The sequence below is a fragment of the Talpa europaea genome (assembly GCF_964194135.1).
Source record: "Talpa europaea genome assembly, chromosome: 6".
Lineage (NCBI taxonomy): Eukaryota > Metazoa > Chordata > Mammalia > Eulipotyphla > Talpidae > Talpa > Talpa europaea.
The window spans coordinates 131,876,176-131,892,130 of record NC_140072.1 but is presented as its reverse complement, the minus strand read 5'-3'; positions in this window follow the sequence as shown (position 1 = coordinate 131,892,130).

Here is a 15,955-nt window from a genome sequence, read left to right as displayed (position 1 = left end):
TATTCAATTTTCATGTTGTCTTTTATTATGAAAAAAAATTTAATTTTCATGCAGTTATTGCAAAGACTGTTAATTATCCACCAAACTCCCCAATCTCCCTTTCTTGTACAATTATGTCGGAGCTAGACATGTTACTCAGCTAAGCTACAATTCCCAGCCTCCCTTGCAGTTTCATGACTAAGTTGTCAACAATGGAATATACCTGAAAGTAATGTTTGTTGCTTCTGGATGTAGGCCTTAAGATATTGGGCATGGGCCTCTCTGGTGGCTCAAGGGGTTAAGACACAGCACTATGAAGCTATGGTTTGATCCCCAGTCAGGGAGGTGACCCACATGGCACAGCAGACCTCACCTGTCTCACCTACTGCTCCCCTCAGCAGTGTGATTTCAGTAGATCTACCTGTTCTGCTCCCTACCCTGTCTCTGGTGACTCCTTTCGCACCCCCACAACTCTGGTCTACACCCCAGCTCCTGTATGCATAAACAAATAAAATAAATCTTTGAAAATAAATAATAAACTTTCACATTCACCTATTAAATGACACACATACATATATACCTGTTAGGATTTACATGGGAACTGCACTGAATGACATCTTTACAAAATATAGCCCTCCCGTGCATGGGCATGTTATAGCTCTATATTATGGTCTTTAGTAAAATTTCCCCATAAAGATCTTTAACATCTTTTGCTATATTTCAAGGTCTCTTAGAGCTTTTTCATATGGTATATTTTTAAAATAGCATCTTCAATTTGTTGTTGGTGTACAGAAATACAAATCCTATTGTAGCTTGATCCTCTAATCTATTATTTTGCTGATGATTTCAATGGCTTAGCCTTCTCAAATTTTCTATACAGGCAATCAGGATGAATAATAACTGATTTTCCTTTTTACTTCTTATTTTTCACTTCTTTTTCTTTCCTTATTGCTCTGGATAGACTCTTCAGTAAACTGTGGAACAGAAGCTGTAAGAGACTGGCATCCTTGTTTTACTCCTGACTTAAAGGGGAATACTTTTATGCTTATTTTGATTTTTTTTTTAAGATTTCTTTATTTATGCATACAAGAGTTGGTATGTAGGCCAGAGGTACGGGGGTGGTGAGAGGATTCACCAGAGACAGAGTGGGGAGCAGAACAGGTGGATCTACTGAAATAGACTGCTGAGGGAGAGGTCTGCTATGCCATGTGGGTCACCTATTTGGCCAGGTATCCAACTCGTGCTGCAGTAGCTGCGGGTTGCTTCCCAGTGCTGACGCTTAACCCCTTGCGCCACCAGTGAGGCCCCCAGACCTTACTTTTAAATACTAGCTCAGTTGGGTATTACAGACTGGGTTAAAGTTATTTTTTCTCAGTCCTTTCAAAATATTATTCATTTGGGGCCTCCCTGGTGGCGCAGGGGTTAAAGTCTCAGCACTATCAAGCTATCACCAGCCACTGCGGCCCGAGTTCAGTCCTTGGCCAGGGAGCTAACCCACATGGCTCAGCAGCCCTCTTCTTTCTTGCCAGCTGCTCCCCTCAGCAGTGTATTTCAGTAGATTCTCCTGTTCTACTCCCCACTCTGCCTATGGTGAATCCTCTCACCCACTCCTGCACCTCTGGTCTATACTCCAGTTCTTGTATGCATAAATAAATAAAAAGTAAATATTTTAAATATATATATATATATATATATAATATTCCTTTGCCCTCAATTGTTGCTTTTGCCTGTTAGTGTTGAGAAGTAAGCAGGTAATCTGGATGCTGTTTCTTTGTATATTACCTTTCACAGTTTCTGATACTAGTTTGCCCATCTTTGAACATCCTATAATAATTTACTGGCTTTTTTTAAAAAAGCACTTACTATACTTGCTATTATTTACTCATTCTCCATACTTTACTACTGCTTACCTTGTATTATTTCATCATTTTACATAATCACTTTAAATTCACCATTACAAACAACCTGACACACTATCATCTTCTCCTAGAAAGAGGCACCAAATTCTCCCAGAGCACCTAAAAAAAGATCAAATTACCCTATCTGAGTTTAGCTTGTCTCAAAGACTGCTTACATATCAGTTTGTTGACAACTGGCTAATGTTTAAAAACAAAAGACAAATGAGTAAACTATGTATGCATTGACTATTCTGTTCACAATTTATTTATTGGTTTTCAACAGATGGCTGGCATTCCTTTTTTTTAAGATTTATGTATTTATGCATACGAGAGCTGGGGTACAGGCCAGAGATATGGGGGGTGAGAGGACCCACCACAGACAGAGTGGGAAATAGAACAGGCAGACTGACTGAAATACACTGCTCAGGGGAGCAGCGGGAGAGACAGGAGAGGTCTGCCTCCCTAGGTGGGTTTCTCCCTGGCTGGCCAGAATCTAACTCATGCTGCAGAGGCTGTGGATTGCTTCATAGTGCAGTGTTTAACCCCCTGCGCCACCAGGGAGGCCCCTGGATGGCAGTCTTATTAAGGACTATTTACACATCAAAAAGGTATTTGTAAACTCAGCAAAGTTTTCATCTGCCAACAGGGGCATTTATCAGTGAATACATAGGTCTGAGTCTAAGAGAATTACCATGAAGGCGAACAGAATATTCCCAACTATTCCCCAATGATACAGTTTTAAGCTGTTTTCCCATCACTGGGGATCATATACATCTGAGCAATTCTAAAAGAACAGGAAGACAACCACCTGAAATCAATTTACACGAGAGACTGATTAGAGAAGATTAGATATGTTTCAAGCTTGATATTGAAACAAAGCCTTGATGCTTAGAGAAGATGAGTAATGTTGAAAGTACCATAGTTCCTGAGACTGGGCAATATTTCTAACTCACAGCACTGAGGATTCAAATCTAGATTCTAAGGAGACAGAGGGCTATAAATAAAAATGAATATACTTGTTTACATTAAAACGGTAGGCAGAGAACATTGCAAACCAGTTTGTATCACCGTGACAGAGCATATCACATGTAATCAACAATGAACAGTGCAGAGTTTTGGCATTTCCACAGTACCGGTACACTCATCACCAGCTGTATCCAGAAGCAGTAACAACAATGCACACAGAAGACACCCATTCAGTAAAACTAGTTTTATCAGAGGTCAAGGACGAGAGATGGGTGATGCACACAGCTCAAGGATCAGGGCTAATTTAATAATATGGTCAAGGTATGAGAGAAAGTTACAAAGCATAATGTTGAGGGAATATTATTTAGGAAGGTGAATTTGCAACCTAACTTCATATCTTCAATATAGCTAACTTCTTTAAATCTATCACACTGAAGATAGATAATTATATTCACTATAAATATGATGTTTTAAAGTAAAGATCTATTTTTTAAGATTTATTTATTTATGCATACAAGAACTAGGGTGTAAGCCAGAGGTGCAGCGGGGTGAGAGGATTCACCAGAGAACAGGCAGATCTACTGAAATGCACTGCTGAGAGGAGCAGGAGGAGGGGCAGGAGAGGTCTGCTGTGCCATATGGGTTAGCTCCCTGGCCGGGGATTGAACTCATGCTATAGTGGCTGGCCATAGCTTGATAGTGCTCTCTTTAACCCCTGCGCCATCCTAAAGTAAAGTTCTTTTTGACTTTTTGAAAACACTATTTTAATAACTGAAATGTCTCACATTTTCCTCTGGTTTAGACATTTTAAAATTGCCTGAAGTAGGGGCCTCCCCGGTGGCGCAGCGGTTAAGCGCTGGGCTGCGAGGCTGCCCACAGCCTCTGCAGTGACGGTTAGATCCCCTGCTGCCAGGGAGGGTCCCACATGGCACGCAGACCTATCCTGCTGTGCCCACTGCTCCCCTCATTAGTGTATTTTGTCAGTCTGCCTGTTCTGTTTCCTGCTCTGGCTCTGGTGAATTCTCTCACCCTCCCGCACTTCTGACTGTACCCAGTGCTTGTATAAATAAATAAATAAATAAATAAATCTTTTTTTTTTTTAAATTGCCTGAAGAAGAATGTCCACAGAAATGTTCCTGAGAATGACAACCACTATGAAAAATGTCATTCAAGAAACCAAAGTATGGGGGTAACTCAAAAGTTTAACCTAATTTCAAAACAATGTATATCATTTTACTGTAAAATAATATCTGGTACTTGCCTGTCTCAGAGGTTCTCAAATTGTGTTAGGGCAACATCTTTCTTCAGCTTACCTAGGTAAGAGAATGAATACAAAAACTTAAATGATTTGCCAGCCCAGATCCTAAATCAAAGTCCAGGCCTCTACTCTCCTACTGTCTTTTTTACCCGAAGCAGCTCTAACCCTCTTTCTAACAGGAGGGATGACGAAGTCACTGCAACATCACAGATGCACAAACGCTGATGAAAAGGGGGCTGAGAGGTGAAGACAGAAAAGTGGCTCCAAAATACTGAGTATTACCCTATCTTCTATAGACCTGGGCAGAACACTTGAACTTCTTTCATGGACTGGAAAATGGCATTTCTGGCCAGGAATGAGCACCGATTCAAAGCGAGTAAACCAAGAAAAAGGCCGGGGCTCCACGAGATGCCACATGATCTCCAAGCAGTTTCCTCACTACAATTCCTCAGCCAAAAATAACCCAAGAGCGAAAGGCAGCTAGGCCCAGGACTTCAGGTATCAGTTAAATTTCCTCCTCTTCTTTATGAATTCGTATTATTTATAAGACACTTGACACATGTTTAAACACTTACAAAGCTCCTCAGTTTCAGGAAATATGACTTGTTCAGCTGAGGGGAAAGGCATATAATGAGGGAGTTAACAAGGGCTGATATTTTTTTACAACATTCTTTAAAAACTGAAAAACCTCTTTAAACACCAGGAACAGCTTAAACAATTCACTCTAGGCCTTGGGGGCCCGTGTGGACGTTTACCTCTGCGGCCGGGTCTCCCCAGGTTTCATCCCAGACGGTGGGCCCGAACCCCGCGTGCGGCCTGCAGGCCTCAGGCCCACCAGACCCTGGTCAGGGCCCACGGGGTCCTGGAGGGCCGCCGCGGGAGGGGGCCGCGCCCTTTGACCCCCGCCGGCGCGCGGGATGCCGGGAGTTGCCGGAAGTGCCCCCGCGGCCCATCGCGGCCTTCGCGGCCTGGAGGAAGCGGCCGCCTAGGCCGCGGACCGGGCCTGGGGGCGGTGGGGAGAGGGAGCGCCCTGTCGCCCGCCCACCCCGGGGACGGGGGCCACCTCGGCAAGAGGCGCGAGAGGCCAGGCCGAAGGTCGCTGCCCTCGGCCCTTCAGGCTCCCCTGGTCCTCAGGGCACCGAGGGGGTCCCCCTGCGGGCGCGGGCGAGACGCGGGGGCGGCTGCCGCCCCCCTTCCCGGAGTCCTGGCCCGTGCGGCCCGGGCGTTGCGGGAGGGAGAGAGACGGGGCTGCCGCGTCCCTCCCCCGCCGGAGCGGCCTGGGAGGGAGGAGGGCGACTTGAGGCCGCCGAGCGGCCGGGACGACAGCCACGACGGGGGAGCCCCCGCCTCCGCCCACCCGCACCCCTGCACCCCACGCGGGGCGCCTGGCCTCCCCACCCCGGCCCGGTCGTGGGGCTGGAGGGCGAACCCCGGGCTTGGCGGCCCTGGGGCGCTCCCGGCCGGGCGGCGACCCGGGGGCCGGTGACCGAGCCCCGCAGCCCAGGGCCCAGAGAGTTCGACGCTCGCCAGGAGGGAGACTCCGCGGAGAAATGCCTCGGGCTCGGCTCCCAGAGTTGAAAGCCCGGAGGCCGTCGGTGCTGCAGAGAGGAGCAGGGGCGCGGGCTGGCAAGCCGCTGATGAAAGTCATTGTCGTCCTCGCACACACAGCCCTGCGCCCAGGGGCGCGTGTGCACACACACACACACACACACACACACACAACTTGCCTCCTCTAGCTGCCCAACCTTAGTATTCCGGGCATGTGGTTTTCAACAACTTGCTTGACACAATAACAAAGACATTTAAATGCCAGGACGCAGACTTCACTTTTTAACCTGCTGAGAGGAGCCACTTTCAAAGATTCCCCGCCGCGAGTAAACTGACAAAAAATATGGGGTGCACTTACAAATTAAACACCTTACCCTGAAAGCAACGTGCGTTAATCAGGTTTCTAAGGCAATCGCCATCTCTGTCTTTTCCTATTCACCCAAATAATGCCCCCAAGAAGGAACCCCTTTACACAAGAGAGCTGAGGGGAAAAAAAATGAATTATACCCATTGCTAGTAAAAATCATCTTAAATCAATAGAGCACCACTTGAACTTGAGTTTCCATTGTTTCACTGAATCATCAATGTTTTTAATTAAACAGAGCTACCCTTTCTGTTAAAACATTACATAAAAGGGTTAGGTTTCTACTTTTGTTGAGGCAGCTGGCGTTTGTTGGCTGTTGTGTTTGAGCAACAGACTGTTCAATAGAAGCGAGAAATAGCTCAACGCGGTCTTAATAGACCTGCTTCAACAATGTACCTTGAAAAGGAATACATTGTGTTATTGTGTTAGTTTGCTACAAACCTATTAAAGGAAAAATAGCATCCATCAGGTCTAACAAAACGCATTTGTATTATACGTACTTATCTGCTTCAAATACACTTGGCACAATGTCTAGAATTCAACTAGATCATCAAGAGCTGGACAGAAGAACACATACCAGTTAGGTAGTGATACGCGGGCTAAAATAATAATAAAGGAAGGTCCAAGCAGACGGTAATCGCTACTTTTTGTTTATCACGAGAAAAACAGGCAACCCTATTTCTTTTGAAGATATGCTGCAAAAGTGGGACTCCTGCGACAAAAACAAATTTTAAAAATCTCTCTAGCATGGGAATATTGGTTCAAATCCCATATTTGGAACGAATCTGATACACTTTTGATAGCATTTTATTTCAGAGAAGGATTCAGAGCAGAATTGATGCATTTTTAAAACAATTAACACAATGAGCCAGGTTCTTTAGGGAAATGCGTGAAACAAACAAATCGAAAGCAAGGGTTTCAGCCAAGGGGTTGGGGAGCAGCGCTGTCTGGCAGTAGGAAAGAAGTGTTTCTTGAAAGCGCTCTCCTGAAAATGATTTGTTAAACTTATTTTATTGTATTTTAAACACAAAACAAAACTTGGAGCAAAGAAATAGGCAACTTTGCCACCAGGCGACAGAGTCTATGGTAGGTTTCAGGGAGAGCTGCCACTTGGATTACAAACCTTAGAAAAACAGTGGCAAATAATGAAGCTAATTTAGCTCTGAGATTCCTTTAGCAGAAAAGATGCCCAAAGTAGCATCTGTCAGAGGGAGACATCTTTTACTTCCACGAAAGCAATCAGTTTTCTTTCCAACCTCAGATGCTTAACATTCAACTTTCAAGTGCAGAAGTGGGGCGAGGTAAGAGAGCAGACTGCCTCCAAATGAACGCAATTGTCAAAAAAGGAGAACTTACATAAATAAATGACAATAGCACCCTATGTGAGATAACTGTGTTAACAAGTAGTTGAAGCAGTATTTTGCCCAATAAAGTAATTTTTTTTTTACATTTCTACTGAAGATTTAGGAAAAAAAGTCACTCTGATACTTTAGGTAAGGGGTTGATCTAACTTCTCGCTTCAGTTGAAACATTTTCTTAAGAAGGGTGAATGCATAGTGCTTACTGGAAAGTAGTTGAGCTGTGTTTGATTTATACTTTAAGATTTTTCACTGATAGTGTCTCCTCTCTAGTCCAAATCAATTTTTTGATTACTGCCTTTGGGTTTCAAACAATGGAAATTAATCATAAAAGCTAAAGTGTACTTTTTGAAATGATTTTCTCATAAGATTGACAAGAAGAGTTGACATTTTCAAGATGAGATTTGTTTTGATGTACCAGGTAATCTACCAAAAATGAGAGGAAGTTGACAATAAATTGGTTTGGCCATGACATGAAATGCTGTTACTAAGTTTTTATAAAAAGTCTTTGATTTACAAAATTTAGAAATATTTGCATTCAGAAATTAAACTAGCAAGGAGGAAGTATTCTGTGCATTTTAATTTGAAGAGCTTGTTCAAATAAACAAAGAATCACCAAAGAGATCATTTGAAAACCCAGGAGAGGAAGAAAAGTATTTTAGAGGAAGACTGTAATCTGATTCCTTGTTTTGTTCTTCATCTTGAAAACCCTTGATTCTCCGCTAATTCAAATAACTATCAATGATATATTAAGATTGAATTTTTAATTCATTTCTCTACAGTAAAAAAAAAAAACAAAACAGATAATTTATTGCTGTAATTTATGTCCCCTTAAAGAACAGGAAGAAAAGAATCGTTTATAGATTTTTTTGCCCCTCAAATTCTTCCTAGAAAGACCTCTCTAGCTTTTAAATTTATTATCACTAATATCGAGGAAAGTTTTAACTCATCAAATCCTTGATTCTAAGCAGCATTTAATTTGAAAGATTCTGCAGAGCATATTTTCAAAGATCAAGTCTTTTTCTAGCTTCTTGGTCCTGTCTTCGGTAGGTAAATGAGGATCATTTCAAATTTCCTTTTGACTTTTTTTGCCTTTTAGCTCAGAAGTATGAGATGCGAGAGTTTTAATATTTTTAAATCAGTCCTGCCACACGCAATTATTTCAATGCCATTCTTTGCTGTTGTATCTGAAAAGAGGGTGGCCAACCCCGCTGCCCGCAGAGCCAGACATTCAGCCAGGATCCACCCCTGGGCACAGTCGTCAGAGGGAAAAGATTTGGCTTCCAAAGTTGATTAAAAACAGCCTAACAGCATCTGACCCGTTAAAGAACTGTGAGGCTTGAGAAGCTGAGTACAGTGCTGAGAGAGGAGGTGCATGAAGTCATGTACCCCTTTCATAGGGGGGGGTCGAGAGAAGCTCAGAAAAAGCAGTAGAAGGGTGGGTGCAGAAGGACAACTTGTTCACCAAAATCCGAAGTTAAAGTCTATTTTACATGATTTAGGTGATTAGAAGGAGCAATTCTATCTTTTAATTGTCACCTCAATCTGAAGGGGAAAAGGAAATATATGCACACACTAAAGCCCTACACTAATGCTGGGAAAATGTTAACTTGTTTCTAAATTACTTTTCAAAATCAGGCTTCTTTTTGGCCAATACTTTAAAATAGCCTTCTTCCCCTAAAGTTGTGTGCTGGAAGACACAATTAAAAGAAAAAGACTAAGATGGAAAAATGAACTAGATATGAAGAGTGTGTAGGTTGGTGAATAGAGTAAATGCCTTCAGCATCTTTTAAAAGATGTTGCTTGTGATATTTTTATAATGAAAACTAAAGACACCCAAACAGGAATCCAAATATGAAGAGAAGTGGGAGGTTTCCTGATGTGTTTCAATAATAAAATAAAAATTGTATTTGTATGAGCCTGTGTGTTCCTCCTTCGATTTGAAATTTTATTCCAGAAAGTGGTGCAATTTGTTACTTTTTTTGTGGGCACAGGAGGAGGAAAATATGATACATTTGGGGGTTTGTCAGTAGAGCTGTGTTTAGTTTTAATTTTCCTGTATTTTAAAATAAACACTTTGACCAAAGCATGTTTGATCTTTGAAGGAGGAAATATACATTGTGAAGGAATGTGCCGCGGTTGAGTATGAAATGGGGTTGTGACTCACAGCTGCAGGCAAAAAAAAAAAAAAAAAAAAAGAGAGAGAGAAAAAAAAAAAAGGCGTCGTGGTGTCAGCCAGAGGTGTTCAGTCTAATAATTCAAGCTGTAAACTGTATCCCCTAAAATTACCTACATAATAAATCATTGTGTGAAGAAAAAAAAGTTTGGACTGAAAAGTGTAAGTGAAACAGAATCCTCAGGAGACTTCAATGCTTGGATCTATTGGCAATGATGTGAAATATGGGATTATTTGGTTCAAAACTTGAAGGGTCAGAATAATGCTGGAAACTATTCTAGTACAGCTGATTTGCTTTTTTTTTCCTTTTTTTTTTTTTTTTTTTTTGCCTAGGTTTCAACATTCTGCATAGTCTGTTGCAGAAATGGGCTTGCTTTTTAATTTCCCTCTCCTAATCACACCACAGAAACTGCTTTATGGGATTTACAGTCCATTTATATACAGCTTCAAGAGAAAAGTCAATTCAAGAATGACTTTAAGAAAAGCAGTGTAACCAAATTACCAAATGCACATCAAGAATGAAGCAGAAATCTTTCTGGAACTTCCCTTAGGTTCCTGTCTCAGGTTTCATCCTTGCTTCTAGGTACCAAAGAAAACACGACCTGTATGTAAACCAGTGAATTAACTTGCCTAAGAATTCACCGCTAGCTTGAAACCCTTACACCACTGCGGTTGGCAAAGCCAGTGCCAAATCCTGGCGACTCCAGAAGACCGGCCGTTTGGGGCTGGAGTGCACCCGTTTGGGAGTGGAAAAGAGCTCAGAGCCGGCAGAAAAGATGCAATTGTCAAGAGGAAGTTTAAAGGCCAAGGACACACGAAGGCTTTGAAACAATAAGGGTGAGGAAGTCAAGAAGCAGACTCGCCAGAGCCACATTGAAACAATTTATTTTATAGGATCCCCTACATTTCCAGAATTAGTGAGCAGAAGAAGCGCCACGCTGGGAACGCAGGCTGTGGGCTCTCGCGCTCACTCGGGCACTGCGAGAGGGAAAAAGTCAAGTTGACTCGGGTGTCTTTCGCCTGGGCATTTCAAATGAAAATATAAGGAGGAGGGCGGAGAGAGCAGGAGACAAAACGCAGCGCGCAAAGACGGACTCCAGCGAAGTCCGCCATAAAGATTAACTGGGAAAAAAGCGAAGTCCAGAGCAATTAAAACCCCTACCCTGGCTCATTAGTATTCATGAGCGAACGTCCGGCTTTTCTGTTTATCTTTCTCCCAGGATCAATATCGGAGCAGCGTGGGTCGGGGAGGGGCCCGAGGCGGGCCCTGCGTGCGCCTGACCTTTCGCGCCCTCCCTCCAGGTCAGAGCATCTTCAGAACCCGCCGGCCTTCGCCGCGCCCCAGCTCATTAAAGCCAGCATTCATCTGCCGGCGGGGAGAGGGCGGGGGAACAGGCCCCGGGGTAGCGGGGGGTGAGGGGGGCCAGCGGGCAGACAGACCCGACCGACTCCAAAGAGCGTCGAGAAACCACACTCGGCCACACCAACCACTGTGGGCCCAGTGGACCGGGAGAAAGAAAAGTAAAAGGAGGCCCGTCCGCAGCGACAGGCCGGCTCCTGGCTAGGCTCAGCCCGCTTCAGACCCCAGATTTTGGTGGGCTGGGGGAGAGGCAGCCTGAGCGCTCCCTGGCGCCCCCGCCCAGAGAGAACCTCACGTCCACCCTGGGCACCGCGCGATCAGAAGGGTCCTCGGGCCTCTCCCGCCTCCGAGGAGCAATCCAGTCTCGGAGCGTTAACTATGGTGATTATCTTTGACATTATTAACATTATTATTATTTCTACCCCCCACCTTCTCCAGCGGCGCTGCGCTCGGTTCTGCTCCCTGGGCCACCAGGATGGCCTCAGGGGCAGAAAAAACCTGGTTCGGCGAGGTTGGAAAAGGAAGAGGCTGAGAGGCAGGGGGTGGGGAGGGGAGGGGGGTTCAGCTCCTCCTTCCCCTCTCCCTCCAGGTTTAACTGGGGGGTGGGGGGGGCAACGCACACCCGGGGTCCGAGGGCACGTGGTCTGGTGGGACCCCCTGGCCCGTCACATTTCTTGGGAATTGGGCCTGAAGGACCCCAACTTCGAGTAGCCCCCCCACCCCCACCCAAGGTGCAGGCCTCAGGAGTCCAACCCAGGCCAGGAACTCCCAAAAGCGAGGTTAGGACAGGAGGTCAGGACACCTGCCCCCTCAGAGGGACACTGGAGGTAGGTGGAGGAGCTGGGGACAGCGCAGGGGTGAGCCGGGCATCCCTTGCTGGGCCCTCCAGCCTCCACCCTCACTTTCTGCGACTTGGGTTGATCCCCGCGACTTAGTGGCTGGGGGCTAGGAAGGAGGTGAATATGTGGGAGCACATTTGAGAGAGAGACTGTCTCCATGCACGCCAGGTGAGGGGCGCCCCAACTGCGGCCAGGCGGCTGCCTGAACCTCCTCCATCCCGAAAGGCCGGGCAGGCGCGAGCTGCACGAAGCACGCGGGGCTGGAGACGAAGCGAGGTGTCACTTCCTCCACAGCTCGTGGACCCCTCGGAACAAAAGGGAAACGCGGGAGGGCGACGAGGCGGCCCCAGCGCGGACAGCCCGAGGACCGGACCTGCGGGGCGGGGCGGGAGTGGAGGCCCGAGGAGGCCCCTGGCCTCTGACCCCGCCCGGGGTCCGGGCCGCCGCGGCGCGAGGGCGGGGCAGGGCGTGGACACTGCGGCCCGGGGCGCCCCACGGCCTTGACCGTGAACCCGATCCCTCGGGCTGGATGGGCGACGGTTCTCAGAAGTTCTTGTTCGCAGCACCCCGTTCCCAGTGCCGCGGCCGCTTCTCCCGCCCTGGCGCCCCGCCCGACCGGCCAGAAGGTTTGTGCCGGATCACCGACCCTGCCTGGAAGGATCCTGCTTCTTGGCTAAAATCAAAGCCCAGCTACAATCTGTTGGAGGCCGGGAAGAGCATCGGTTAGAGAGGAGGGCGACGTTCCCTGGCCCTGTTCTAAGCTGCCAGTTAAAAATAGAAACCATTCATTGCGGTCTGCTGGGGGTAGCGGGGCGCAGAGGCGCTCCCAGCGCGCGAGGGACCCGGGCGATATCAAACTATAATCAATCAATCCACACGTATTTATTGCACGCCTACTTTGGATCCCGAGGGTCGCTTTCTGGGGCACGTGTGCGTTTAAGCAAAAAACGCACCCAAGGGGTCGACAAGCCTTTGGCGGAGTGTGATTTGAGGCCTTTATTCCTTCGCTCTAGGACGCAGCCCTTGGGGTGATTTCGGTGTCTTGCCGTGGGGGAGGGGAGGACCTGAGCCCCCGGGGGGTGCCAGGGGGTCCTCGCGGGCCGGGTCTGCTGCCCCGGCGCCCTCCAGGGACCCTCCGAGCACATCGCCCCAGGCCCTGCCGACCCTCAGGCGACGCGCCCCCGGGCGCCCCGGCCCGGCAGCCACCCCCGGCCTTTGGGACGGCAGCAAAGACCAGGCAAGCCCCAGCCTCCGGTCCAGCCTGTGATCTGCCCTTGATCTCGGAGTTATTTTGCGGAAAATGCACCACTCGACACTGAAAACATCCGTCTGAAAAAGAGACAAAGGGGCAGGCGTGGGGGAGGAGGAAGAGAGAAGGGGCCGGCCGGAGGAAGGGGCCGGCCGGCGAGGGCCGGGGTGTGCGGGCCGCTTCCTCTCCTCGCCACCCGCCGGGGCTCGCGCGGGCGCCCGCCCCGCGCCCCCACTCCGGGCGCGCCCTCCCGCGCGCGCGGGACCAGGGACGCCGGCGCCTGTTATCACTGGTCATTAATAATGCAGCGAGGATCACGATAATTAATAATAATAATGATGGGCCTCCCGAGGGGGCTCCAGCTGCCTCCGGATAAAGCGGCTCTGGCGTTCGGGGGAGTTTCTCGGCGGCGGGTGGAGCGGGGCGCGAGCCGGGGCGCTCGGAAGTTCAAGTGGACGGCGAGGACCGGCGGAGAGCGGCCCCCGCGCCGCCCAGGCGGGCCTCCCCGGGAGGCGAAGACCCGCTGCCGCGGGGTGACTCTGCAGGGAAGGCGGGGCGCGCTGGCATTCAGGTCCGCGGGCGCTGGGGGGAGAGGGAAGCCGCACCCCACCCGCAGGCCGGGGCTCTGGGCCGCCAGCCCTGGGCACCTTCTAAGGTGCGCGCCTCTGACATGGTTGATATTCTTACTCTCTGCCGGCCCCGCTTCCCCCTCCTGCCCCCCTCGCCGACCTCAAAGACGGAGACCGGGCCGCGCGGGCCACTCGGTCGGGTTCGCGACTCGTTTGGGCAAAACGGTGGGGCGCACGGGCCGGAGAGCCGGGAGCCTTGTCGCCGGGACTCTGCTCCCCTCCCGGGGCCGAGCGGGACGAGGCGCTGCTCGCTGTGACCCTCCTCCTCCAGCCAGGCCCCTTCCCATTTTTATTTCCTGCTGGAAAGTAGCATCAGTGGCCTCAGGGCCGAGTGCCCCCCCCCCTCGCAGCTCCCCCACATTCAGGCCTGGAAGGCCACCCGGCCCACTGCAGGCGGGAGACCCTCCTAGTCTTGCATTTTCCTTCTGCCCACAAGTGAAAAGCCCCAAAGCCTGGAGTTGATACTCAAGTTGCCTCCCCCAGAATATGCTTCTTAGACCTGGATGCCTCAAAGCCAAGTATCTCCACACACACACCCCAAGAGTTTAAAACATTTCGGATAGACAATCTCGTTCCTGCACAAGTTATGACGAATATTTAATCTGATTCCTTCCTCTCCCCCGGGTGCGAGGGGCTCTGGAACACTCTAAACGATTTTCCTCACAGCTTATATATGTGTTCAATGAAATTTCCCAAGGATCAGTAACATATGCCAATTATTTTAATAATTTTACTTAATATTATTAGGGGTTATAAATTTGATTTTAATAGGGGGTTGATTGCTTCAGGAGCTGGCGCTTGGGCAGTTCACAGGCCGCGGGGGAGGGCTAGCCCGGCGGCATCGGTCACCCTCTGGGACACACACATACACACACACACACAGAGAGAGAGAGAGAGAGAGAGAGAGAGAGAGAGAGAGAGAGAGAGGGGCTGGAGTCTTTCCTTCCCCATTGGATGGTAGCATGGCCTCCGGGAAGTCAGGGTTGCCCGTGTCCCCTAGCGGCCCTCCAGCCTAGCCTAGCCTGCCTGGCCCTGCGGCTAGGTCCAGAGCCCCAGCGGACGGAGAGGGAAGCAGCCGCCACAGCCACAGCCGCCTCCCGCGCTGTGGGTTGGGTCTCCGCTGGGGAGAGCCCAGCACTGCCTGGCAAACCGGAGGGGGTATCACTGTCGCTGCCCAAATCTTTTCACCACTGGGCACGAAGGTGATTCTGGGGCTGCCAGGCCTCTGGGAGTCACGGAGAGACCCAGGAAAATGGAGATTGTCTGATAGCTCAGGGATTTAAAAAGAGGTGTCCTGGTTCCTACCTTTCCATTAGAATTATTGCCTCTTCCGTGCAGCCTCCAGTTCCAAAATTCTCCAGTAAACTCTCGGTGGGGCGGGGAGTAAGGCTGCAAACCTGAGAAAGCAGAGGGCAGGGTACTTCCACCTGGCCTTCCAAGTCTTTGTATCTTATTTCACTGGGTTTCTTGAAGGTTCTTTTATACCAACAGTCTGTTGCTTTTCTAAATTAAAATCTAATCTCTTTACCACTTACTTTCCTCTTGAACATCCTGCTTATTGGTGTGCAGTGGCTGTGCTGATAGCAGGATTCCTTAAAAAGCTGCTTAAAATTTCAAGAAAAAGCTGGGTAGAAATGGGCCCTTAAACTACAATCACTGGGCCAAGTTCAAGAACAAAGTACTCAGCTCAGTTTTAAATGTGCAATTAAAAATAACTGTACCTCAGCTTTTCAGAGGGAGGGAGCAGGAAGGGGGCAGGGAAGAGGGAAAACAAAGAATAAGGAAATGTTTAGTGCTCTTAAATCCAGTCCAAACAGCTGAAAGAAAGGCATTCCCTCAGATAATGGAGCCATTAGGAACAGGGAAGGTCCCAGCCGCCATTCCTCACAAGGGCTTTCCAAAAATTTAATTCGCTCTCAGTTAACTAAACAAAAGATATAGAAAATAATTTTGAGATTTTTCTGCCAAAGGGGCACTTTGGCCTGGTCTCTGGGCATGCATCTACCTTCTCCCTGGCAAGATGGTCCCTCCCATTTACCCAGGCAGCAGCTCCAGACTCATGTCAACCCCTGCCGCCTTCTCCCCATTTTCTTGAATAACTTTGCTAGAAAAAAAAAAGTATGTTCATGCAGTTTCAACACATTTTATTATATTTCTGTATGCATTACTCTCAAAACATATCACAAGAAATGATCAAACCACTTAAAACCTTCAAATAAAAAATCTGAAACAGTTTATGCCCACAATTGTACATATTTATAGTTAAGAAACATTCTTTATAAATATTGTTTCCTCTGTAGCAAGTTAATACCATAATTTAATTACAAATGG